The sequence below is a fragment of the Osmia bicornis genome, chromosome 4, assembly GCF_907164935.1.
Source record: "Osmia bicornis bicornis chromosome 4, iOsmBic2.1, whole genome shotgun sequence".
NCBI classification, from domain to species: domain Eukaryota; kingdom Metazoa; phylum Arthropoda; class Insecta; order Hymenoptera; family Megachilidae; genus Osmia; species Osmia bicornis.
The window spans coordinates 3,508,655-3,533,636 of NC_060219.1; the positions used below are offsets into that span (position 1 = coordinate 3,508,655).

At 40.9% G+C, this 24,982-nt stretch overlaps 1 protein-coding gene across 1 annotated transcript in view; it reads right to left on the reverse strand.

Annotated features, from left to right (window-relative positions):
* LOC114872988 (leucine-rich repeat-containing protein 24) overlaps positions 1-22,622 on the reverse strand; it is a 218,701-nt gene extending 196,079 nt beyond the window's left edge. The window contains exon 1 of the mRNA XM_029180839.2: positions 22,562-22,622. The gene's annotated coding sequence lies outside the window, so the exon portion shown is untranslated. The remainder of the gene's footprint in view (positions 1-22,561) is intronic.
* Between the last annotated feature and the right edge of the window lie 2,360 nt (positions 22,623-24,982).

Consider the following 24,982-nt stretch of genomic DNA (forward strand, 5'->3'; position numbering starts at 1 on the left):
CGATCATTTCAACGACGTTGATATCTCGCTGCATCGAAACGGAAGAAACAACCCGATAAAATGTCAGAGCTGCTAGTCGGTGACAAGCGATTTTTCGTGGAACTTCACTCGGAAGAATTTCACGTGACAAGTTTTCAAACGAACAAAACAAACTGGCGTGTAACGACGTGGATTCAATTAGCATTACACGCCCAGGCTGTCGCTTGTAACACGCGCGTCAATCACGCGAAAATTCTGTTTTCCCGGCAACTTTCCTTCGTTCTCCGACCGGTGAAGTTTTCATATTCCATTCGTGCCGAACTTGGAAGTCCTCTCGAAACGCGCGGAAAGAGTGGAGATAAAAATATAGTCAACCCTAGGCTTGAAATTCTGCTCAAGCAAGACATTTGAGATTTTTCACACGGAAAGCACTTAATTGAGTTCAAACGAGGCTCAACGAGCTGGACGACGGGTAACGATCGCATCCCCTTTTCACCGCGACGATATTAAAATTTCAAATCGAAAGTTTTCCTCGCGACGAATCGAATCGCAATCGAATTTCTGTTCGAACACGCGTAAAATATGCATCTCCGGGTTGAACTTTTGAGCGACTACTAAAATCCGCAAAATAGCTATCGCTTTTCGGTTTGATTATTGGAAACGTTATGAGAGATAAGAAGGATATCTTCAAATTTGATAAAAGATACAATATTTTATAAGAATTCATGTTTGTAACTTGATAGCGATTGCTTTCAAATGCTTCTTTCTCGCAAAACAGGCCATGTTTTCTTTGGAAAATCGCGTTTTAAAAGACCCTTGATATTTTTATTTTCTGGCTGAAAGATTTCACCTTGAAGGAAGCTCCTCCCTGCATGAAATAAATTTCAAAGTTTCTGCCGCGTACGCGAACGCCTCCAAAGTCGGAACATATTCCGCCTTGCTACGAAAAATTATTCAACCTTCCGCCCTGCTGCTTCTCTGCTTCGAAGCATGATCCTTCGGAACATCACTAAATTTACCGAACTTCGACCATACTAACCGCACATACTTCTCTGTATCGATTGCTCTTACAGACTCAAACGCGTCCAAGCAAAGCAAAGACACTAGATACGTGGAATTTCCTTTGATCAAAAATTATCAGCCCCTCTCTGGGATCCGGTGATCGTTATCTCATGAAATTTCTTAGATATTAAATTCCGAGTTCAATTGAAACTTAAAAAAAGGAAAATCTTGATGACCCAGAATAAAGTGAGATTACGACGCGAGCTGAAATTAATTACTGCGGATGGAGCGATGGAAATTAAACGGTACGAAAGAATTTTGAAACCGCGATTTGTCTCGGTACATGGTAACGCCTCGACGCGTTCCAACTTGCTCTCCTCAAGCGAATTCCGATCCTCGGGAACTTAATTAAAGTAAGCGAAAGAAGGGAGTTTCTGACAACGTTTAATCGTTGCTCCAGAATATACATATATATCACTCTTGGCTGGCCGTGCTCCGTGTCACGGATGAAATACTTTCAAAGGTCCAGCCACGCTCCTATTTCACGAAGATTACCGAAAACATATGGGACGCGTGTCAAAAAAGAGCTGCGGAAACTCCAGACTGGAGTCTAGTCGAAAATATGTTAACGGGCTACCAGCTATGGGAACGCGAGGAGAGTTCTTTGAAGTTCCTCCTTTTTCTCCGGCTGTATTTTCTTCTGGTCGGAAATTTTCTTTACTGCGCCACCGCATCGGTTATACGAAAAGATGGAAACGTGCGATGAAAATGGGAAAAGAAATAACTGAAATTTCTTCTTTTTTCATTTATAGAAGATTTTGCATTTATCGCATGAAATTGAAATAAATTTGGATAGGTGAATATTTCGTGGGAAGAGGGAGAGAGAAATTAGAAATTAGTTTTTAAAGTCAAACGCATTCCGAACTGTGATGATGGAACTTTCTAAAGTATCGCACCATGGAACTTAGCGAAGTATTTGATACCCTTTAACCCGGAAATTTAGTAGCCTCGAACTTGTAATTCCTTGCACTCGAGAATTCCAGCTATACACTTTCGATTCGATCAAAATCACGTGTATCTCTAGAATTCACAGAATTTTAACAGAATATCAAATTGTTTATTAAAATAAATGACTTTCTATTATCCTATTTCTGAATAGAAAAAAAGAGATCTAATGGTCGCTTGGGTGCTCTGAAATGAAAGGCGAAACGACATGAATCGATCTTTGAAATCCTCGTCTTGCCTCGTCTGGTGAACGTCAATGGCTCGATGATTATTAATACGACTATGCTTACAAACTGATTTGATCCAGCATCCTAAACCATCTCGAAAATGGTGTCTCCCTTGACCGAACCACGAGAAATTCTCCCTATCATTCTCCGGTTTTCAATGCTCTTGCTTTTGCAATAAAATCAAAGATTTAATTTAACAAAATATAAATATTAAATATTTTAAACACGGCTTGTACTCGAAATTCCCAAACAGTACATAAGACAAATTTAAGGGTAGGTTTTGAATAACCCAGCATCCGTTTCAAGAGTTAAGAACGCTCAAAGTATAGTTATTATTTATTGGTGTAAATCGCTGTAACCGAAAGGGCAGACGCCATGGTAGAGTTGCAAACTAGAGAACGAACGAAAGATCGGAAACAAAAGAGAAGAAGGGTACGGCGATTGCGAAGAAGAGTAAAAAGGGAGGACTCGCGTTATTTACTCGTCCGGTACTTGACACCGTCGCTCTCGTTTCTCGACTATTCGTTGGGATACAGGGGATTCGATTTCGCCGCGAGTACGAGTAAATTACGACGGCGAAGTAATAAAGTAGAGTGCACGGTATAGGCGTGCGTTACGTGACGATCTTCTTTCGCCTCTGCGTGACGTTTTCTCGAGCAGTGTTTCGAATAATTACACATGTATCACAGGAAAAATTATAATTACAGTATGAAAAAACGCTTTAGCGTGCGAAACGCTAAGTTTCAAGTAAGTCAAACGATCCAAGTAAACAAAGTTGTAGACATTGGTGGATCAAGATAGATCTATCCATCCCCCTTATCGACTTCAAATTTATTCAAAATAATACACGGCGTCGTATAATGTTAGTGTAAAGCAATCTTTACCAGCTCTAAGGGAATACGAAATGAAGACCCATCATCGTACACGCGTGATAGCGGTCTCATGAGAAATCAAAGCACCGCATGTGCGTAACGATGGTAACAACTATGCTATACTTCCATAGGGACGTATACTTTACTTTATTAAAATTTATCCCCTACTCGTTATCACTTTATCAATCACTCTTTGCATCAATACTAAATTTTCTCCGTTCGACAAACATTAAATTAGTCTCTACATTAATTATTTTAAAACTTCTTGTACCATCAACGTCCATGACAAAGCAAGCAACCGCAAAAAACTGTCTTTCGATCGGTATTTCTACGTAGCAAAATCGCGATCTCGATAGAAACGCGTTCTGCTCGTAAAAAAAACCGCGCCTATCCGCTTCGTGCGCCTTGATGCACGCGACAATATGCTGCACTCGTCGGCGAGCAAAATCGACAATTTTTTTCCGGTCGCGCGTAAATGCACTCGTTTCGATCGCGAGGGTGGTCGCCGAGTACACTCGCCTATGGCTTGCAAGTGGAAGATACGGGGAAAAAGCATTCGCGAGGAGTTTCTTTGCTGCCTCGCGTACAGCCGCCAAAGTATCGCGGCTGGCAACTTTGACCTTTGAACCGGAAGTAAACATCGAACAGGTCGTCGCGGTTCCGAAGTTATTCGAATGAGACTCGGACCCCGTTACCGGGCGCGGGTATGCGCGAGCACCGCTCGGTATCGCGGCGAAATTGAGGGAAAATCCTTTGAAACGAACCACGAAAGAGAAAAATTCATGTTGACATTTCAAGTTGAAAATGGCATGGCACATGCGAAAAGGAATTTCTGTGTTTCGCTGGATATTGGTTCCTCTGACGAAAAAAAAAAAAAAAAACACGCACAGATGCGGAGAAGAAGCGGAAATACAGAGGCGGAAAGAGGTATGTACACTTTCTAAATTTAGAATTTAAACGATATTATTTTATATTATTTCAGTTATGATTAAACTGGAAATATGTATTGCGAGGCAGGCAATCAAAGGATAACAATTACTAGAACTTTCGAACGGTCTATTTACGTCGGTACACTCTCTAAACTCTCCATGCCGGCGCGGCGGAGAAAAGTAAAAACCACGGGGGTCATTATGCGATCGCAAACATTTGTCAACCTTCAGCGGTGCATTAAATATGGACTCCTCCGCGAACATGAAAATTCATCGTCACGCCGCACGCCACGGGGCTGTCAACGAATTAATGCCGCCCTTTAAAGAGATTTACTCGCGAAACGTACGGCTCACTCGCGTTCGTTTCCTGGAACGTCGACGATTTCTCTTTGAGTTTCGTACTTTTGCATGGTGCAACAAAACACCATTTCATTACGAAAAGAAAAATTCAAAGGTCCGCGAATTGTACTATCTGCTCCGTGTCTTTTATTTTCACCTATAAAAGCAGGTCAACCTATTAGTATTATTTAGCTACTTTTCATACCATTTAAGCGTTCGTTGGTGATATTTGTCAGAAACGAGGCCAAACACATGGTCGCAAGTGGGAAAGTTAGAAAATCCAAGAGATGAAAATTCATCTAACAATATCGTATGTCTGACGTTCGTGCGGTGAATATCGTGTCCAGCGGTCAGCATTGAACAGATATTCGCAATTCGACCGATTTCCATCGTTTCCACGAGCAAATACCGACGTTTGATTCAGCCAGCGAGATGATGTAAAGTATAAACACAGCGTGCAACGCCAAACTCGAGATCCTTTGTGAATTTCCTATCGTCGATTAGCATTTTCGAACACCACGAACGGTGATTAAACGCTTTAACAATAGTAGCTTCTCGCTTTCTTATTCAAAATTCTTATGGATTTTTTACCCCTTTATTGGGCCGTTAGTTTTGCAATATAACAACAATAATTACCTCATAATACCAATTAATTTTGATAGGTTTCCGATATTTCAATATTTCATTAATATTCGTTATTGTTTTCAATTCAATTTCCCTATCTATATTTTAGTACAAAATATCTCCACTGTTGATTTAAGCTAACAAAATATTATATTTCTGTCAAAATCATGCATGTAAAAACACGACTTTAATAAATTTCAACTCTGCGAACCGTATTATTTTTGCACAACAAACATTATACGGGCTAGTGTCGAGGAATATCTATGTATATTAATACCATTTTAAAATGTAAAATCGAACGAAACGGCACCGTTGATACAGCGGCCGAGTAGGAGGCGAAATATTTCCGGAGAAATAAATTTTTCGTTGCGCCTGCATGGACCGTGTCACGAGAGCGTCAAAATAACACGCTGTTTACTCAGCGCCCCGGTCCATGCAAACATTTTTATTCCGGCTCTCGTTGCTGTAATTTTTATTACAACCGGTCGAAAATGCAGCTTTCCCGAAACTCGTGCGTCGCGAAATCATCGAACCTCTGTGCAGCGTACGATTTTTGTAGCAATTCCAGGCGTTCATTCACAGGTCAACGGTATTTGGCACGCGTTCAAAAGGTGCGGCACAATCGAGGATCGAGCATTCCCGTGTCGTCTAGCCGGTTTGCATGGCGCCGAATAACCAGCTGACAGATCATTCGTCACAGAGGGGCTCTCGCGTGTCACATACCCTTCGTGTAAACGTCTGGCGGAATTGGCAGCGTCTTCTCGTCATCGTCAGTCATCCCGTCTGCTTGTTCTACGCGGTTCGTGCACCACTGTTACACACCTAACCGGCTATTAAACTCTAGCTATCCTAATTTAGTATCGCGGAGAAACAGAGGAAAGCACGTATCGCGAACAGCAGCAGAAGCAGCAGTAGCAGCTTTTAGCTTGAGGCGTCTCTACCATTTTTAATGCTCGCTAGCAAGCTCTGCCAGCTGGATACCCGGAGGAATGGGGTTACAACGCGGCCCGGCATTCCTCCGGAGATCGTGTGGCCCTTGCATCAGACACCGAGGCAAGAGGGCGAGCAGAAAAGATTGTACGCTTGGGTACACTCGGCTGTACCGTAGGCGTCATTCGGCTAAAAATAAGTGGAGGGAAAAGCCTCCTACCATTTGCCTCTGATTTTGGGAAAATCTAGGGAGAGAGCCTAACCTTTTCCTTCGTTTCCTCTCAACTAAAAGAAACCACCTTCAGCCTACTTTATGTCGTTAAAGCGGCGTCCCGGACACCATACGGTTTATGGATTCAGCGCATTAAACACAGGAGACTTCATTTTTCATCTCGTATACTTGTCTCCTGGTGTCTGTTTTTTAATTCGCCTTTCTCCTTTCGCCGGCATCCTTGTTACGCGAGTTTACACCTTAAAGTCTCCCCTCGGTACCTTCGTTCGAGGTGAAAGCATTTTCATCACGTTATGGCTCCCTTGGATATAATGCGTCCCGTGCAAGTTTTACGCTATCCCTATGTTACATAGTTGAAAACGCGGATGATATTTAATGTTGGCTTGGAAATTACACCGCTGGAGATATGAGAACGGTACTGGTTAAATGTACTCTGTATCGAATGTCAGTTTCTGATAAGGTACACTGTCTGTGTTGATGAAAGGTCATTTGATAAATAATTCATCGTAACAAATGATTCTCTTCTTTTATGACGATTATTATCACTCATTCCGTTCTCGCATCAGCGACTTGACGTCACTTTCCATGAAGTAGATATCACTAAGGCGTTCAAAGAGACTTGCTATGCGTTAGTTCCGGTTAATTAGAAATTCTCGGTAATGGAACGTCGGATTGCGAGCGGGACAGTGCAAAGAGAAAGGAAAATGAAGGAAGTACGGCGTGCGTGATGCCATTATTTTCATCGAGGTAATTAATTGTCATCCCTGGCCGGAGAAAAAACGAGGGAGCACCAGCTGTCACGAGAAGACAGCGGAAGCCTTACATTTCCAATACCATCTCGTCCGTAATTTCTCGCCGACAGTCTGTGCTCGACCGCGACTCGTAATGTTCCTTCAGTTTAATCCTTTTTTGTGAAATTATGATCTCCGGAGTCACATTTAACCAAGGCCAATAGTTTCGTTCCGGAACGTGGCTGCTGCTCGGCCCCATTTTGCCAGGTGTAGATCATTTTCACTGACTTTATCAGCGATTCGATTCGCTAAAATCCGAGTATAAAATCGATTCGACGCTGCTGGCCGTGCTTGCTTTGCCAGATTGCTCGATTTTGCTGATTTTATTCATTTAATTTATTCCTTCATTTAACGGTCTTACGCCTTTTTATCTAATTAATGGCGCGAACTTGTCTGGGATTATTACACAGATATAGTTGCAATAGATATCAGGGTAGAAAGGAATTTTATTCTTCACTTTCCACTTATTTTCGCACTAATTTCAGCTGTACCATTAATTGGGAAATATTCAGTATCATTTGTCGTGAACCTTTTCTCCAACTATTAATAGAGATCAATCGTGTTCTCGAATGCTCTTATCATAAACCCAACCTTCGTTTGTTAGTTTCCCACCGTCGTTCACAGAAAATGATCGTATAAAAGCATTCGTTTGTTCGACTGGTCGTTCTTAATTCCAGGACCGGGGGTCCTGGATCCGTAGCGCGAATATAAGCGACCACGCGACGGTGTCGTAATTTTCGATGTAAAATCGTAGCAGCTGGTGCTTGAATCGTCACCCTTTAATCCCTCGATTCCTTTTTCTCGCTAGAATCCGTGTAGCAGGGAGTTTACGGAACGGATCTGGCACCATGCGAACGGAATCCTCTCAAAGAGTAATCCATTCTTAAAATAAACCCGTTTCAATAACTGCTTGTACCCCGTTCATACATGTACAAGAAAAAAATGTCTACTAAAACGGAGTACAATCCGGAAATAAATAAAAAATGGAGTATATATCATTATTATCCTCTTGTAACTACCCTTTGACAAAAGGTTTCTTCATTCCGTGCAAAGAATTAAACACGGTAGCGTCGGGGTAACAAAAAATCACGTTGATTCAGAATCGAGATTGAGGATTAACGTTGAAATAGCGTCGCAACGAGGAACACCGGAGTAACGTACGAGCAAAAATTACGGCAGCCTAGCGTTTGAAAGACAAGAGGAGGATAAAGAGTGACGCTTCGAGACTCGAGGAGAGCCCCGTGCAGCAAGTATTTATACGTGAAGCACATCGTCGAGAGCGATAAAGGGGAGCAAGGCTTTGCTGAAAGAATTTCGAGGAAGTTGAATAGAGCGTGAGGAGAAAGAGGGCGAAGGATTAGAGAATAAGCTGCGGAGAAAAGGAGCTTACGGGAGCTCGGTTGAAAGTGCTGACCGTTTGGTGCCCTATTACTTTGAAAATAGAAAATTATCAGCTCAACCTGAATCTTTCGAAACGAGAATACCTCGTCTCTGTCTCTTGTTTCGATGGATAATTAACGCCCAACGCTTTTTTCCTAATCGATTAATCATGGATTCTATGCTCGTATGCTACGAAAAGCTCTTTGCAACCGATACGGTGTACGTGAATAAATTATAATCACCAATCGATACCAGCTGTCTAAAGGGACAAAATGTCTGACCAAGTATAGGATTGGAAGCTAATATTATAGTTTCTCATAGTTAGTATACCATAGATAGCTTACCGTTCGAATACTAGCGATGAATTTTGCATGCGTTCAAAAGACCAATAGTGATACGTTAACAAGTTTGCCCGATCAGTATTATCAAAGTTCGATCACACATGCACTAAGACTTGTATACTTTATGCTTCTCTCGTTATCAATAATTCTCGTATACTTCGAATAATAATAGACTGTAACAAAGTTTCGACTAATAAAATTCAAATATCTATCGAACGAAATCACGTTGAAAGCGGTAACGCCTGAATCTTTCAAGCGGGTCTTAAAATATCATAGAGAAAGGGGCTGCTGGTTCGACTGGAATGGAGTACTATCGACACAGTAACTCTGGTGAACTCTAGAAATATATCGAGCAGAGCTGGTAGTTTGAAAGATTTTCCGACAGTTACTTCGTAAAATGTATCCGAGTACTTTGACGCTTGATGTTCTCGAAGCCTTTAGGAGGAGTGTCCACTTTTCCGATGGTATGTATGCCTCACTTTCATGGACACAGGGGTGACAGTGGATGGTTGCGAATGGTAGGGGGTGGTCGCTTTTCTTCTTTGGGCCGCGCTTTCAACGTTAAAAGCGACTACTGAATGGCCGCGAGCCCCTCGTAGATCGAGTGGCCCCTAGCCGTCGCAGCTAGCGAGCTCCAACTGTTGAAGTTTTCACGCCATTGACGCCCGTGGGGATTAAGGCGAGCATACGAGCCAGCTTTGCTTTGTCGCTGATCCTCAATAAAGTTGGATTACGCTGAAAATGTCGATTCAATTGGGCTCATCGGCCAGATTGAAAGAGGCCAGACACAGGAAGGGCAACCAAGCGCTAACTACGGTCGGGGCTAGGGTTCAATGCCGAGCGTTAAACACACGTTACCGATCGAATGTCTTCATACAATCGCGGTGTTTGCGTTTCTCGAATCAACGGACACCGCTATCGAACGTCCTGTAATATCGAGGCATTATGAGGGAGAAGCAAAATTGAAGAACACTGGAAATGGAGAACTACTTTTCGCTTGATGCGTTGAAAAAAAATTTGACTATTTCAGGTATTTTTAAAAGTGCCACAGTGTCATATTTCACCTTTTAGACTCCGGATTAATTAGCGTGTGAATAAGTCACACAAACTTTGACGAATCTAATTATACCATTGGTGAAATATCACTCAAAGGGATAATATACGGTTTGGATTGATTATTCAAATTTTAATTTTAACGCGGTAAATTCTAGGAATTAATGTCTTAATGCAGAAGATGATATCTGATAGATGCGTATAATTTATAATTAGCAAGGTCTGTAGGTTCATATCGGCTGAATGGATCAAAGTAGATTCAACGTGAATTGGTAGATTGTTCAGGACGAAATAGAGGGAGTGGTTGATGCTTTTGGCGAGTATCTCTGTCAACTATCGCATCGATAATCCGATAATACCGAAGGAATAATTGAGTGGTAGTAGTGAACAGAGCGCACGGTAGAATTTCCTGTCCAGTTTGTCGGTTCTGGCTTCGACGTGTGCCGAACGTAAGCTATGGCGTGGTTTCGCGGTAGTTGAGGCCCGCAGGCTTGATAGAATAACTAAGCATCGACTTCCAACGACAAACAGTTACTTGAAAGTCAATTATTAGCATCCCTACTGGTGTACCACGCCGTGTTCGTATGAGTTTTCCTCATGCGTTTCCATCTTTTCAAATTTTTAAGTTCACGAAATTGTACCCGACGTGCCTACGTCACCATCGCCGTATTGCGATCATTCTGTCTCGAGATATTCATTCATAATTTACAATTTAATCTTTTTTTTATCTAGATCTGGTAGTTTTAATTTCATTCATTCAGACAGGATATAATACCGTTTCTTTTCAAGAAATAATAACCTTTCAAGATTTCTTAGATTCCAAGAAACTTTCATCAGGATTACGCATCGATACGATTCAAAATTCTCCGCCGACTGAGCCGTTTGATTACAAGGAGAAAGAAAATATAGAATGTCCATCGATAACAAAGCAATACAATGAAAGGTCGAACGATCGATAGCGAAGAAAGACAAGGAGGTCAGCGATCGCTAATTGGCTATGACGTTTATTCCCTCTTTGCCAATGAATTCCAGCCAGCAGGGTCGATTATGGCCTCTTAAATCGTGAGATGACCCTTCCGAGCTTTCTACGATCGGAGCGTCGTAAATTGGGATTACGTCGTTCGCGAACTCGTTGGAAAATGTGGTAATTTGGTATCGACAGGACGTACCTTCGATCCCAAGCCACCGCAACTGTTGAGCATGCGGGCCATTGTTTCGCGTTTCACGATCGAATCAAGTTCAGTTTCCACTCGAATGTTTCGCAATGCCGCGACCACACTTGCTGTTTCCACTTGCTAGCAACGTGCTAGCACACATTTCCACTCTCCTGCTCTCTCTCGCCACCCCGGTGTGGACATGCTGGCGAACTTTTGACGTAGGCAATGACCGACGCAATTTGCTCCAAGAGCTTTCTACTTCAAAGGAACCGTGCATGAGCCCCCATTACATTTATGTCAAGCCGATCTGTATTTACTCTTCTACAACGAAATTCCATTGGCCAGCAAACGTACCGCAAAATATTTGCAACCTCGATGAAACTTGTTGGCTGGCTAACATCGTGATAACAATAAAACTTTCTCCTCGTCACCGTTAACAGAAAGTAATCGTCCGAGGGCACGATGGACCTTTTTCACCATGAAGAGCTCATCTATTGTGTCCTACCAACTTTCCCATTACAGTTAAAAGTTAAAAATAACTAGGTAATAATGTCTCGCTTCGCTATACAGAATTTCTGTCGTTTGTACTTAATCCCTTTACAAATTTATCAAATCTATTTGACTTCCAAATTTCATCAAGTTTTACCTACCCTTTGGTTCATCGCTAATTTCCTAGTTAAATCGTCAACGATTGTCAAAGTTGAATTATAATGTAATCTGTGTAGAATTTAATTTCTTGTTGAAAACAATTCAATCCTCTGTGCTCGAACTTTGCATCGCAGGATAGCAAAGCAATTAAACAGACTCGTAAGTAGGCACAGAGAACGCGTAACAATTAATCCCTTCTTCGAATTACTCCTTCAGCAGGTACCAAGTCAAATATCGAGTAGAGTGCAAACTATTCCAAAATAATGCAACGCGAGATGATCGTTTTCAAAGAAAGCAAAGGTCCCTGCAAATTATAGGATCACAGGCGATCGAAGGATCAAACGAGCGAATAAATTTGTAAGGGTTGATTAACAGTTAAAATATTTAAATTAAAAGCACTCGTGTATTATAGAATTACTGAATTTGAATAAAAAGGAAAGTCAAAGTGTGTACACATTTTTCCTATCGATACCTTCTGCATTTCAAACGATCAAACGAGCGAATAAATTTGTAAAGGTTCATCTACTGTGAAAATCATTAGGGCGAAGGTACTTGTAAATTATAGTACCATCATTTCAATTTCAATTTTCTACTTTTCTCGCTATATCGTGGTCCACCTATTGTGGTATACCTCGTATATCTGAATAAAGAAGCAAACTTGTAAAACTTGATTTACAGTTAAATACCTTTGGATTCCCAGCCTGGGAGTGCATAAAGTTACGAGCTCTTAATCTTTCGTCCTCGGTAGCGATTGATGTATCCAGAATTTATATACGAGACGGCACGTGCACGGGAAATTTACAACCTTTGGGGTTCCAGTTTCTCTTCACCTCGACGACTACACCTTCCGTGGCAAAACCAGAAGGTAACCCGCGGTAGGGAATACTGGTCAAAGGTAAACATTTCGTGCACCGATGCATCGCTCCATTCGCCACCTCCTCGACATGTAACTTTCGAGGAACGTCTCGCAAAGAAGACGCGGTTTACATTCCCGAAGAATGTTGGAACGAAAGGAGAAAATAAACAGACAGTTCAAACTTTGCGTCGAGTACAGGTACTGGTGGCGTTATGCGTTTCGAAGTTTCTACAAAACACGAGATAAATTTTTAATTTGACCACACAACCGGAAGATGCAACTTCACGTTTAAACTGACAGATCATGACCTTTCGAATAATTTGTACTTTGGTACCGAAACGAAACTTTTCATCTGCTTTAGTTCGGAATGGACGCGTTTTAAAGTTTGCCGTTTATCATTAACCCTTTGCCATTTAATCGTTATTTTTTTATAATAATATTTTAGAAAATACAGAAGCGTAAGCTCCTTTTTCAGGATCATTTCATACTAATTTAACAAGGATATTACCTGTTTTTCAAGCTTCAATCAATCTTATTTTCTACATTCTATCATAATTTGTTCGTTTTGCGGAATTATTAAAAGCCATTTTAACCGGCGGAACATCAATCACACGTATTCCACCGTTAACTCTCCAGAAGCTTTCCCAGCGAAGGGTCCGTCGAATTTTAAGTTTTAAGAATCAGCGACCCGAAGCCAGACCTGAATATGCAACAGCCGAGAGCAACGAGAAATCGCTCGTTTTTTCTTTTTCTTTGTCCTTAAATATCATTTTATTTTACAAAAAGTAACTTCAGAACATTTAGTGTCTTTTACGAGATTTTTCTATTTTCCACCGGTTTAGAATTACAGTTTAATTCTGAAATTTTTCATATAATGTTACAGAAATAAATTTCATTATGCATATGATCAATCAAAATACCGCCTCTTTGATTAGCCAGCCTGGTGCAATGAACAAGCTGCACACCTACACGCGACGAGCCCGCTCAAATTCAATTCCCAACGGCAAATAACGATCGTGGTGCCCGATTAGCAATTATAATTACCGAGCTATTATACCGTTGGAGCAGTCGCGTGGCCGTTACTAGACGATTCGTTAAAAATTTCAAAGCGCGTCCGGTGATCGTTTTTCTCCTTTCCCTTTCTCTCTTTTCCTCATCGACTGCGTCGCGGTTCGCGGCCTGCACAAAAAGCAACTGCAAATGCCCGATTGCCCGTGCATCGAACCCATCGACACAGGGTAAACACCATGGCCCGCGGTGAATGCAGCTTCGCGTGGACAGAAATGAGAAACGTGTTCCATTTCGTCGAAATAATGATTATTACCGGGCCATTTTGCAGCCGGAACGTTCCAGTAAATGGCAGCAGATCAAAAAGATCAACCGACACGAAAGTCTTTCGTTTTTGTACGTTAATGGTAAATTGGTTGTAAAACTTTCGAGACAAAAAAAGAAAGGAACATTCTATTTCTAATAGTATCCGTTAAGCACACTTCATATTTCGAGTCTTGTTTTGCTCAACTGTGAAAATAAAAGGATAACATTGTTCTTGTACGGTTTGTCGTAAAAATTCTCTCTTAAAATTCTAACCATCACCCGCGTACACTCCAGAATTCCATGCTCGCAAAGCAGTGGCAGCCCTTAAGAACACTTGCGCGTGCAAACACACACGCGAAGCACGCACGCATTTCAAGAATTCAAGCTCTCTCTCTCTCTCGCTCTTCGAACATTTCAACCACGTCGAGGCTCGCTTGAAAAAACTCAGAGCCGCAACAATATGAAACAGTTAAAAAGTTAAGCCCCCCTTTAGCCGTCCTAACACGCGTGAGCGACTCTGTTTACGTAATTCGCGAACCGTGCCATGTACAAACAATACATGTTAACTCGGTTTCGAGCTGCAAACATATACGTGTACAATAAACAAAGAAAATCGAAAGGAAAACGAAAGAAAAATAGAAAAGCAAAGAGAAAATGTGCTTCGATCTGGTTTGCACATGTTACAGATTCGACAACGTGCACGGAGAACGTACCAGGATATAGGGGTTAACGGAAGATATACGTGAAAAATAGTGGCCGTTCACTAATACAGCCGCTCATGATTTATAGTTCGAACATGATGCCGTTTGTAATGGCTAAGCGATAAACCGGAAGCTCGTGCGATGTAATTTCTCTCACGGAACTATCTATTCATGGATCGTCTCTGATAATGGAGAAACCGTTTTACCAGCCCTTAAAAAATAACCAATTACAATTTTCATTACAATCGTCTATCTAATAGGTACATGCCATAAATCTTTTATTTTAATATCTACAATTAATTTGTTGTAAAATCGCACAATGGTATATTTACTGAAATTCATAAACGTCACAAGAATGGCATTGCGTTGAGAAGTGATAAAGAAAATTTCGTATGTGTTACCTCAATGTTGCAGCAGTTCATAGAGATTTACCGAGGCGGCATAATATGATTCTCAAGTAATCTTGTGTCAGAACATTTTCACGGCACAATCACCGCTTTAGCGCAGACAGACAATTTTCACTGGACGTTTCATTTTATCGTGAAAAACGGCGAAGATTTTTTGGACGATAAGGCTGGCTGCGCCGTTTTATGTACACTGTTAGATCGAGGCGAGCGCGTAACATCAGCCGGTTTTATTCTTCCTAAATGTACTCGAGTGCTCGTTAAATATAGCGTTTAAAATTCTGAGCAGCCTTATCTTGGTGCTCGTCGATACGGATAAAAACCCTTCAAGCTTGACTCCCCCGTAACGCCGTGTAATTAAATTACGCGAGTAATTCGAGCGAACAATACGGAGGCACCGAAATATGTCTCAGTTGGGAATACAAGGACCGTTAAGGGGTTCGAGGGCGTTTGATATATTGAAACTGAACGAACATCGACCTCTTACCTTGTTCTACTCTACCGAACGGAAAGTTAGTAATCTAAACGATCTCAGCCGAATTTCGCGAACTTTGAGTCATTAGCCAACTATTGGCCGATAGAGCATCGGTAAATTATGATCTAATTATAAAGGCTGTTTCCACTTTCCTAAATTGGGTTCCTTTGTGCGAATAATTATGCGAAGAATATCAATAAAATCTATCTATCTGCTAAATTCGAAATTGCAGTGTTTAATAAATGAAATATTTTTTAAATCATGTCGACACAAAAATCAAAATAACGATTAAGTAGAATAATAACGGATAACTCCTAAACTTAAAGTGAATTTGGACAGGTAATAGAGGGCAATGTTTGGAGTGCAAAGATTCGAGGAATTCATGGGAGCATCAACATTCGTAGCTGAAGATCTCGAGGGTGTTTGTGTGTATCTAAGGGTGAAAAGTTCTTAAGGATGAACGGAGAGTTAAGGTGAGGCTTTAGAACAAAACTCTGGGGGACAGAGTTTTGAAAGGGGGGCATTAGAGAGCAGATTGAGTTCAGCAGAGCGAGTAACCATGAATTTGTATCTCTTTTGTAACAGGCTCTCCATTTAATGCCTAAAAGATAATCGAAGCGTTTCCCTTCTGAGAACAGTTTATGAAGCCTTAATGCAACATCCTGTAATATTGATATGACCTATTTCTCACTAATTATTTCCCTTTTGTCTGCTATTTTTACAATTCCCCTACGTATACCTCGGTGTTCCCAAAGTAGGATGACACAGTTGCTGGAATTTAAATAAAAATATGAATAAATTCAATCATTCATTCAAATCATTGACGGTCTATCATTGGCGACCAGAATATATTCGTTTACTTTAAAATCCTCTTTTCCCTCTCTCTTTCGTTAAAAAAGCAGAGCCGTAAAAGCAGGACGCGTAGAAGTTGAATTCGCTTGGGGTCAGTTTCATTCGAACGAAGCAGCTGGTTGGGTGTTAAATGGGTTTCGATTCCGTCTCGATGTAATTTGAATGAATGGGACGTTCGTGCGAAGTGGGTAGAGAAAAGCGACGATTAATTGGACGAAAATTCGCGTTTAGAACAATGACTTTCTCGGGAGAGTGGCTAAGCGAATGGTCGTGACTGTGAGAGCGTGGGGCTGTAATTCTCATCAGAAATGGCCCATTCTCCACCAAGATATTCCAACTTCTCGGGGAGCACTGTAAAAGACCGTCGCCACTTATGTGCAATGAAGTTGCCGACCGTTTCACATTTTTACCGCGTTACGTGACAACGGGGGAAAAAAAGCTCTCGATGAGCGGAGAACTGTCGAGCGGGAAAACGACCTGAAGAACGCCTGATCGACCAGCGTGAAATGCTTCCATTTTATCCGTTAAGTAGAACGATCGAGGTATTTACGGTCCGATCATTATCCGCGGAAACGCGGTTCATTAACACGTCATACGTGTAACAAAATGCACTGAAAGTCTAATTGTTACTGTTTACTGAAAGATCTAATTTAAAAAATCAAGAAATTCTCTATAATTATAACCAGGAAGATTCAATCACGTTCAACCGCTAAATCCGCTCTTATTCCGCATGACTAAAGATTCAGCAAAGCACAGAATCGAGAAGTGCTCGTTAAAGCACTTAAAGCGTGACAATCAGGTCACGCTTCCGTCGAATCGCTTTGATCTCGAAAAAAGGGCACATAAATTCCAGGATAACTAGTCATTCCGCGTGATTCGTAATCGAACCTCTTCGTTCGTCATTGTTCCTCATTCGTGTAACAAAAAACGTTGCTCCGGATTCCACCGGACCCGACGAGGATACAGGAAAAAAAGTGTATCGTTCGCGGACAAAAATCTAGCGACAGTGAATTTACGTGGAAATAACCGGCACATGACGTCTCATCGTGGTGCAAGCAGCGGTAATTACTGGAGCTGGATCTGCCCGTGTCACCGCACGAGTACGTCCTCCATTTTTCGTTCTGCGCGGATGTGACCGAGCACAATGAACGAGCAAAATGATCACGCGACTCGTCCGAAACGACAGTTTTCGATTAATTCCTTCACAAAAATTCTGACATTGTATTTTTCCTAAACAATCGCGAAATCCTTGGAATTTACATACATAGCACTGATTAGAAAATCTATATTTTTTCGTAGAAAATATGAAGGGAACTCGATTCGACGGTCTATAGTGGAAAGAAATCAATGTCGCAAAACACTGTTCCAGATTTTTTCGCGACAAGTAAAAAAGCTGGAGGATTGGAGAGTGGCGAACGACGACGCAACAGCTGCTACGTAAACTCGGCACAAAGAAGGCCATCGTGCACGCGAGGCAGTAAATATTGGAATCCTCGTGAAACTTCGGAGTCATATACGCCCTCGCATAATGCTAGACTAGCGTAGGTCGTTACGGATCGGGCAGGCCCCGTCTGTCGAATAAATCATTCGAAATACCTTCCGACGCGTGATGGCGGAAGATCCGATTTGATGCGGCTCGCTCACTAGCCACAGATATAAGTAGCCTACGCGGCCACCAGCGAAATTGCGAACGTGTCACGCATCCGACATTTGCGTTCCCGATACTGTGGATCGCCACACTTTATGGGGATGATTTTGACGCCGTGAGAAAGAAACTTTGCGTAACCCTTTCGTAATAGTATCTAATATCTTGCTATAGTTACTAGTCGTTAGCGATCCCTCCTAAATATTAATAGTCGTTCACAACCCTTAGCGAAGAATTTCTACGAAACAGGAGGTAGGATGGACGCGTTAAAGCATCGATCGATCATTTTTTCACGATCGCCAGGAAAGAATGATGGATAAGGTAGATAATGGTCGCTAAAGCGCTACGTGGCATTACTTTGTTATTTACCGACGAAAATATCGCTGACGATAATATTTTCAGGTCGAGAGAATTCTGGAGAAAAAAGAGTGTTTGTAGCCGGGTTGTAGAGTTTCGTTGGAAAAGCGCGTTCGTTCGTGATTCATCGAGGCAAACGCAAAGCGCGAACTCGCTGGTTGGAGCATTTTACAGAGGAAATTGTACATCAGCCCGAGGAAAATTGAAAACGTTAGGAGCTACCATCCCTTTTTGACAATCCTTTGTCGGGACATTTGAGCTGATTCGGTTCGGTTTCCCACGGATGCGCCTTTTTTTTCGTGTTTCCGCCGATGCAAGGGAAACGACGTGCACCTCGCACCCTTTTAAAGACAATGAAATTAAATTGCTCCTCTTGTCAGCGGTGAAGTCGTTTTCATTTCCCCGATGAAAACCCATTCTCTGAATGGAACTTCCAAGATTGAGTTTTATCTATTTTCTACATCTGAGATTTGTACGCTGCCCCCTTTTAACTGATGGTGTAATTAACGTTTAATAACGTTCAGTTGATTATAGTCGTAGTAACATTTTGTACTTTGCAAGGGTTGATAAGGGATAAATTTTTAAATACTGTTTTTAATTACTCAAACAATTTCTAACCCAATAATTAAACAGCGAAAAAAAGAATGAAAATTGTAACTTTCTGGACAAAATTCTACGAATTCTTGCAATTTTAATCACCACCATCCTCACCTCCCCTGTTTTCCCCTACTTTCTGTACACAACGTATTTTACCTGCCGTTTTCTTCTCTTCCTTTTTCCACTTTTTGCATCATAATCCAGCTTGAAATAGCTGGTTCGTTCCGTTTCGTTCTGCGCGCTGCATAGCGGGACCATAAGTTGGAAAAAGCAATCGTCCCTCACGAGAAGCGAGTTAACCGCCGGTAAAGGATCCGGAGCGGAGAGACTAAAGCCGATAAACCACTTGGCGGGACCCTTTTCCCATGGAAAAGCATTTGGGTCGTTTACTCATACGTACGTACGTGAAATGCACTAGGCCAGCGAGGGGATGCGAGATCCGCGAGAAGAAAGTCCGCCAGCTATAACAATCGCGAATGTTTCCTTACGTTCTGGGAGGCGGAAACATAAATTCATTCGCGTCTGACGAAGAAATATAACGGGCCGTCGCGATGCTCTGCGTTCCACCATAAGGTCGTGAACTTTGATTCAACGTTGCGATCCACGCTTTTCATTCGACGAGCTAGAATTTCTAGCGAAACGTTTGACGAAGTAGAGAATTTGTTAACGAGCCAGTGCAATTTCACTTACATGGAACAATTAACGAACGAAGGCAGGTTCTAACAAAACTTCCAGCCCGTGAGCTTGTTTACAAAATATAATGAATCATAATGAACCTTTCAAAAGCAAAAAACATATAACTTTTGAAATATTCTTATAGCAATAAAATGAAATTATTAACGATGCTTTTGACGTAAAAATTACCGGAAGTCTAATGTGTTAACAATTGACACGAAAGAAATTAGCACAATATGTGTTATTTTAATCAAATTGTCAATGTTACGAACAAATATTCACTTACAACAGTGAATAAGTAGGACAGCATTTCGATGATGAAACCGTAGTCGAATGTTATAATTGAACGAAATATGCAACGAATCGTAAGATTTCAAAAATTCTCCGCGTACCTCTCTCATTCATCTGAAAATCAATGCAAAAAGTCGTAGAATAGCCAGACTAATTGAACTTCGTATAAATAGAAAATATATAATTATACTCTTCGCCAAAGTAGGGTAAATATTGCAGGAACTTTTGTTGATAACCAGTAATAACGACACTTTTTTCCTCTTTTTTCATTTGAAAGGATAATTACATTTCAAATATTGTTCGATCTTAAGGTAATAGGTTTTGTACACGTGAAACGAAAGTTACATATACTTTCGATCAATTATTTTCAACGTTCGGAGTAATGATACAACAGCGTATGCAAATAACAGTTAAATATCTCCAATTTGCAATGATATTTACACGTGGAATTCGTTCGCCCACTCATTGCTCGAAATTGATTGATCGGACAGCGGGAACAGATCGAGCATCAATTTGTCCTCTTCGTGATTTCACTCATACCGGGGTAATAATTTGTGGGTACCAAAACGAATCGTCAAAAAAGTATTTTTCCAATCGATGCTTCATTCAATTTTTCTTTTTTTTACGTGAATAACTCGAAGAGCACAATGCCAAAATGCATACGTACATACACTGTGCATTTAAACAAGGAGCTCGTTTATCTTTTTTAATTTAATCGAAGTTAGTCGAAGCGGTCACGATACGGAGGATAGATAATTTTTCAATCTATCCGACCGGGTCCTAAATTCCGTGGAAGTGCCGTTTAAAAATGCCGTGCGTCGAACAACGAGACTGAAATCGCTTCGAGGGGACAATGCTTCTTTCGACTCCGCCTGCGCGATTCGTTTTCCAATAAAATTGAGTGCTGATTATCTTTGGCTATCTCGTACTATAAGGTATAGAGAGTTCGATGAGGCAGCTAGCCAGGGGAATTTTTCGAATTTACGCCAGATTGTGACCAGTGGCCCGAGAATCAACGAAATAAGGCCATCTCTAGCATTCTCGAGCCGTGCAAGCGTTTCCCTCTCGTCGTTTCGCTCCGCGAAATCTTCGAATGCAGATCCGACGATCTGGTAAATAGCTTTCCTCGACTTTCGTTTTTTTTTTCTTCTCTCACCGGTGGCTCATACAATTTCGCTGTTCTCTCCACTTGGAAATTTTACACGTTACCAAGCGGTTGATAAAGAGCTTTAGAATTTTTAAGTGGAAATGTAGTTTCTCCGTAAGTTTAATTCTTCCAGGTTATTGTATAGTTTCACCGGGGAAACTTAAATAATTTGAGAAAAACTATTCTAACTTTGCTTCGCTTATACTTTTTAAACGATCATTTCTTTCGAGCCACCGCGGTTCAAATTAAGGCTCACAATGCAAGGAATTTAAAAAATATAATTGAAATTATCGCGATAGTAATTTTTGAATTCATCATTAATTCTTCTATCAAGGATCTACAGTTCTTCGATTGAACACCTATTTTGAGACGGCCTGTATATGTGAGTATAGGAACCAGCTGCAGCATTCGGGAACAATGGAACGGAGCGTTTCATACAAACCGCCTGCTTCTGCCCGTCTTCCAGTCAAAGAGAGGCCAAGAGAAAGAGAGGTTGCCGAACCGTTTCTATGCTGTTACGAGCGTTCCTAACCAGGTACAATCTTAGTAGACACCTTGGAAAGATTGCTCGACTCTTTCGTACCGTCTACTAAGAAATATCCGTGGACATTCAATTTTCCAGATACAATGAACGACACCGCGTTTCGTTAGAAATATAACAATCTTCATAAACGATTGAAAATTAATAATTCCACGAATTAAAATTGCGATCTTTAAAATATTTTCATCAAAAGATAGAACGAAAGATATATCCGACAGTATTACACCGCACATATCTCAAGAATTTCTGTACCGTCATTAGGTATTCCGTACAATCTCCGCTAACGCTTTGAGTGCTCTCGGCTTCACCGGTGACCAGCGACGTTAAAATTAATTTCATTAGTTTATTATTAGCAGAGTTTCCGCGTGTTCGTCGTATCTAACAGAATAAATGGCCTGACGTTTCGCTAATATTGCAGTCAGCTTACTCGAGAGAGTGACGTTAGCAAAACTCAAGGATACTTATCCTCCTAGACACAGATTTCATCCGGATTTATCATTTAGGTTACACCGATAATTCAAAATATAAAATTATGCTAATAAATAGAAAAATTCCTCCAATACAACTGTTTCCATTGTGTTACGCTACGTAACAAATGATCCAGAATTCTCGGAAAATCAATACAGATCCGTACAGAGACAAGTTTCGAGTGATCGGTAAGATTTTCTTTCGTAGGCGTTTCGTTTCATACGTTCATCGTGCGGAACAGAGAATGGTTGGCAACGTTTGCAGCCACATATACGCGGCAACGTCGAAAATGGACCTTGCCTGAGAGAGGCCAGGTCGGTGTACCTTGATCAGGTAAGTACGAGCGAGCCGGAACAGGGCTGTTCAATCGGTACAATTGGCGGGGAATTCTCGCGAGACTGCGAAAACTAAATTGAAATCGGCTAGTACAAGCGCGGCTAAGCCACAGGGGCTCAAGGTGAGCCTCGACCTAACCCCGAAACTGATGTACCTGCGGCACTCGCTTCTGTTCGATGATCAATACGCTGCGGAAATGAAATTAGCACGTCGACCGCCACGGTATTTGGTGGAAAGGTTTTCACGGCTGCCCGCTAGCCGACATATTAGGTCATTTCAAAAGTTTCTACCGCCACGAAATCTTCCTCACCGTATAGTTTTTTAATCGAATAAAAAGGGAAAGTATAATAGGTTCAAGAAATGATAGGTAAAGTTTGAAAAGCGTTTTCTTACTTGTAATTGAACCGATGTAATCCAAAAAATCGTCGTGTTTGAAAGTGGACCAAGTAGATCAACGACTTACCCTGAAACAGAACAAGAGAAAACAAAAATGAATGACAAGGTGAATCGGTAGAGGTTGCTAATGAATAGGTGCAACCATTAGCGAACACTATGGCTCGTTTCCAACGTGAAAACGGCTTATAACGTTAACGGAACAGACCGCGAGTATGCAGTTACGTTGTATCGTTGACTCGTGTACAGAATACGTAAGTGGTCGCAAATTTTTACGCAATTACTCGGTGAATCTACTTAACCACCCTCCGGAGAATTCCGCTTAAACGTCGTGCAGTACCGCGAGCTATGCCATCTCCGTTATTATATTTCTCGAAACTTTAGCTCCAACACGCGAATGCTATTATCAAAGTACCACCAATGATACGCTGATATCACAAATATGAATATTATTATTCCATCGAATTAATGATATTATTCGATTAGAAAATACTTTCAAATCTTTTCACGCGTCAGTTCATTTGAAAAAACAAATAGTTTCTCCAAGAATGATTTCCTCGTTTGATTCTCGATGAAACAAAGTTCCATCTTGTTTGCCGGATTTATATAAATTCCTCGTGAAATAATGTTGCAAATAATTTCAGATGTTTCCATTCCAGCACGGCGACGTGAAAAAAACTTTTAAGTATGTACAAGAGAATGCTACCTTTGTTGGCTGCTTCAAAGAGACTTTTCCCATTTACTACGCTGAAAGATTTACCTTAGCTAGTTGTCTTTCAGACGAGATGTTTCAAACAATGCTGTCGAATTACGAAGTAATGATGTTACTTCCCGATTTTATTACGGAACACAGCATTTTTCATCAACATTACCTACACCGGATCGAAAGAAACGTAGACACGCTGCGTTTTGCAATCCCTTTTTTCAAAACAAGCATGTATCATATTGCATCGGTGTTATTATACAAGGTATCGTATATATGAAAAAATGAAACAAAACTTTTTCATACGATAAAAATCACCTTTCTAGATTATCTTTATTCACGTTTATAAACATATGGACTAAATGTCGAGGCAAAATATTTGCTGTTAAACATTTTTTTGACATAAAAACGTTTTTCAGTATAATATTTGTGGTTTCCTTTCAATTTAGAGTTAAGTATCACAGAATATATTTGTTAATAACATTTTCAGTTACTGAATAAACCTACCATAATGAAACCGGCAGAATAATACATCATTCATTATTTAAAGGTAGTCACTAGAAACTTTTCAACCATTCCGTCCATTTTCCATTAATCCATCTATAACCATCTCGTATTACGGCCTGAAGTTCGTTTTTAAGCCGCTTTCAAAAGTACTGCAAAATTTTACAACGAAATCCGCTAATACGATGTACGAGTCCTGCATGAACACACCTGTATTCCATTAACCCTCGTACGACGTCAGTAATAATTTAAATTTAATTTTAATTCTTTTCATTTTAGAGTATTGCTATAATTTGAATACCACAATACACCTTTCACACTATTGACCCAACCTATTGTTCGAGAGTTGACGCCCGAAAACGAACATCCAGGCCTCGATCCACTCGCGGGTCCAAGTAAATGGTAGAAAATGACCTGCCACCAGTGTCCTGACCATCCAGCGATCCCATGGGGAATTGGCAATTATTTATCCAGAAGCCGGTTGCCACGGAGTTATGCGAAGACAGGATAACCAAACTAATTGGCAATTTCGGGTTTGCCCTCGAAACTAAGGTCGCAAGAACAGTTTAAATTCATCGGGATTATGGTCTCGACCTCACGTCCGGTTTTCTCTTACCAGTATAGCCTGGCTATCTTATCATCCTTCGGGTTTACACGACGATAAGTGAAGGCAAAATCGCCGCTTATCGGTCATGCTAGTCGTACGCAGGATATCGTCACTCTTCGTTCACGGTCGACCATTTTTCTGCTACGAAATACAGGGGATGGCAAGGGGTGGTCATGCTTCCGGCTTGAGGGGTGGACTTTGAAAAATGCTTTCATCGGTAGGATGGATTTTAACCCCACATTACTGGTGAAGGATTTCATGCTATTATATTTTAACGATGCTGAAGAACGATAAGAATACAATAGGTAATATAATGAAATGGATTTTTTAATCCGTTTATTATTATGGCAAAAGAAACTTTCAAAACGTAAAAGACGAGAGTATAATTGAATTGAAAATAATGATATGAAAGCACTTGAAAAAAGATTCAAAGTGAAAAATATAGAGAAGGAACGTTGTATTCAATTGAATAAGAGATATTGTCTCGATAACTGGTGTACAAAATGATTTTTCCAGGGCATGGAAGTTCAAGCTAAAGGTCAAGAGTTTACTTGCTTTTCTTTAGAGATAGCCTACTTTCCAAGACCCTATCTTACACACACACAGT